Genomic DNA, 3,237 nt, shown 5'->3' with positions numbered 1-3,237 from the left:
GATCACGATTATTTGTTGATTTTAACCAAAACAAATTTTATTGTCACAATGGCTATTTATAACTGCTTTCACATCCATGTTATGCTACATTCTTCTTATGTTGAAGTTGTACGTTGTATATACTTTATCTGTGAGATTCATGTTCCGTTTTATTTATTTATTTGTCTTCATGGTCCTACAAACTTTTTAACATTCAAGTGACCTCAGTGCATCTGTCTGGCAATACAATCCTAATGCGTAGGTGCCTTAAACCTGCATTCTTTCTTACAGCCATCAGGGGCCGACTCCACTGGTTGCAAAAAGAGGTCTGTTTGTTGTAGATGTCTATAAAAAAAAGGACCCTACTTTTCACTAGAATTATTACCTCAGTAATAATTTTCAAAATTAGTTTATGGCCTCAATCGCTACTTTCAAGTCTTCTTCAACACAGCAGGATGTCCATTTAGTAAATCAGTCAATGGAGCAGGGGATGCTTTAGGGCAGGGCAGCTTGTGATTGACATGTCGCTACCTGTCAATCAGGACAGAGGCTAAGAAATGCTAACCATGGCTCTTTGTACATTTAGCTGTGAATTTGTTTTTGGGTGTTTTCATCTTAGAACTTTTCCCTGTGTTTTTTCACTTCTTCAAAGTGAATGGTTACTGTAATAATTGTAACCCACTGACCCAGGATCACTGTCTCCGTCTGATTTCCAGCTGTTGCCCAGTTCAATAACATCTTTGGCTGGCTTCTTGTTGGGCATCAGGTTGTCATCGGAGGAGTTGTGGTTGTAGTTCCCACACATTCCGCACAGCTGGAGATGAGGGAGATGGAGCAGGGTTATTACAGTGCTTCACACACAGAGGGGCCTCGACAAGGTTGCATCTCGCAGGATAATTCCAATTCAGACTCCAATTACATCGATACCAGTGGTGAAACACTTTGTTGTTTTTGGTGAAGAGACAATAAGACAGGCCAAAAATGTTCATACTTGGGCTGGGCAATATGGAGAAAATTGGATATTCTTAACCAAATACCTTAATGTCGATATTGTGACAATATTGTAGTGTTGACAATTGGTGCAACACGAAAATATTTACACAATTAGTATTCCATGCACTACAAAGGTATGTATAAAGGCTTTAGGCTGCCAATATGTTATTGTAGGCCCAGTTTAACATGCAATTTAATTTCATACAATATATAGGAGGTCCCTTTTAGCCAAAGGTCCCTCAGCTTAAGAAACATTGACGACCCCTGGACAAGGTGGCTGAAAGCTATTAACAGCTGAACAGTCTAGTAAGTTCAGAAAATGAAATCACTTTACTGTAATACAGCCTTTAAAACCAGGAACACCTACCATATCACGATATCCAAAATGTAAGACGACATCTAGGCTCATATAACAATATGGATATAATACCAATATTTTTTCCAGCCCTTTTTCATACCTTGTTATAGTATGCTCCAGGAACAGTAATCTCCAGGTGATGGACTCCGTCAAACTTGACCTGTAGACCAAAGTTTGTGTCCAGCAGACTGTAGGATCCGCTGGTTATCAGCTTGGCTCCGGCCACGTCAATGTTAACTGGTGTTCGCACCCGTCGTTCATTCAGCTAAGACAAGACAGAGAGAACACAGACATCACTGCCACTGAGCATTTCACTCTGCTGTAGCCAGTATATTATTAAAAACAGAAAGAGATTCCTTACCAGAACCTTGCGGCTCTTCTGCAACTCAACCACAGTGTCATGAGGCAGGTAGACTTTGACAGAACGGACATAAGAGGCCTCTGGCTGACCACGCTCCTCGTTTTTAGCCACAATCTTGAAGGGAGTTACCTTGGTGGTGTCACACACCTAGAGGTGTTAGAAAAGAAACATTTGAAACAGTAATGTTTTTATGTTTCCAGGGGTTAAAGTGGGATCTGGAAAACCCCAAGATACAGGTGAGGGGGGCGGTTTGCTAACACCACACCAAATTCCATTCTCAAATTTAACACATTATAGTTTCTTACAAAAATAAAATCTCTGACTTCCACAAAGCCCTACACAGTGTTATTTCCTTACTATTAAAACAGTGGTGAAGAACACCAGGAGCAATTGCCAGAAGTTGAGTAAGTAAAACAAAATAATGACTGGTGTGCTAACTGCATGCTGGAATAAATCACAGCACACACACAAACAGAGTCTGACACAGTCACTTTACATAAAACACACTGAGGCTACACTCACTTCCAGCTAACTTCACGGAGAACAATGAGGGCAAAACAGCATCACAAATCTGCTTTAACCTATTATTCTCAGTCTAGCTCAGCTAAGAACACCAGATCTGCAGCAGGTTACCGTTACTGCAGAGCCTGTTTGCACGGGATCTTCACCTGTTCATACTGACTTGAACAACAAATTTAGGATCAAATTCAGCCCATACCTCCACAAGAGTGTAAGTGCACGTGCCCATGTACGTGTGCATCACACCATCAAAGGTGTAGTAGTGGGGATCTCCAGCCACGTGGCACACTGCTTTACCTGAGGAAGGAAATTTAGGCTCGGTGAAATATTAAAAATATACTTACACAAAACTACAAAAATATGACATGACAATATTCTTAAAATGTTGACAGAGCTTATGCCAACGACTTTTAAATTCCACTGTCGCAGACTATTTTCCAATATCGAAAAGAAATCAGGAAAGTCTTGCTAGAGTCGAGGGGCGCTCCAGTCATCTCAATCGTTTGGTGTAATTGGTCGGTCATAAAACAAAGTCCCAGTCAGTCTTTTTCCCGTCTTTATGTTCAGAAAAAACGCGTTCGATATTATCATACGTTTTTGACATTAAATCATGTGAACATAGGGTGCACTCCCTCCAGCACCAAACCGGAAGCAGCAACGTCTAAAGCTGGTGTTGTTTATTGTTGCTATGGCACCGAGCTACGCAAAAAGCTAAACAGGAAAAAGTTGCAAATTTTCAACCTTTCTGAAGTGCTGCAGAAAATCGCAGTCCTCCGAGTACTGCCTCCATTCATCTGCATGTACAGCAGAACAGAAAATCGGCAAACTTTCCCTTAAAGTTACCAGCTAAAGCTAGCGGTTAAGTTCAGAGTCTTCCAGTGTTTGGTAGTCAGGTAAATCTTTAGTCCACCAGTCTGTTAGGTTTACCTGTAGAGTGGCAGTCCAGCACACCTTCTACAACTTTACACTCCTGGGCCGGGCTGCATTGCCACGGTTCGCAAGTGATGTTGTTGTTGCCGTTACACTT

At 41.4% G+C, this 3,237-nt stretch overlaps 1 protein-coding gene across 1 annotated transcript in view; it reads right to left on the bottom strand.

Moving 5' to 3' along the window:
- Nucleotides 1-3,237, bottom strand: part of zanl (zonadhesin, like) — a 67,636-nt gene that overhangs the window by 10,758 nt on the left and 53,641 nt on the right. The window lies entirely within an intron of this gene.

The sequence above is a fragment of the Etheostoma spectabile genome, chromosome 19 (assembly GCF_008692095.1).
Source record: "Etheostoma spectabile isolate EspeVRDwgs_2016 chromosome 19, UIUC_Espe_1.0, whole genome shotgun sequence".
Lineage (NCBI taxonomy): Eukaryota > Metazoa > Chordata > Actinopteri > Perciformes > Percidae > Etheostoma > Etheostoma spectabile.
Note: the sequence above shows the minus strand (reverse complement) of the source record. Positions and strands in the feature narration are given on the sequence as shown.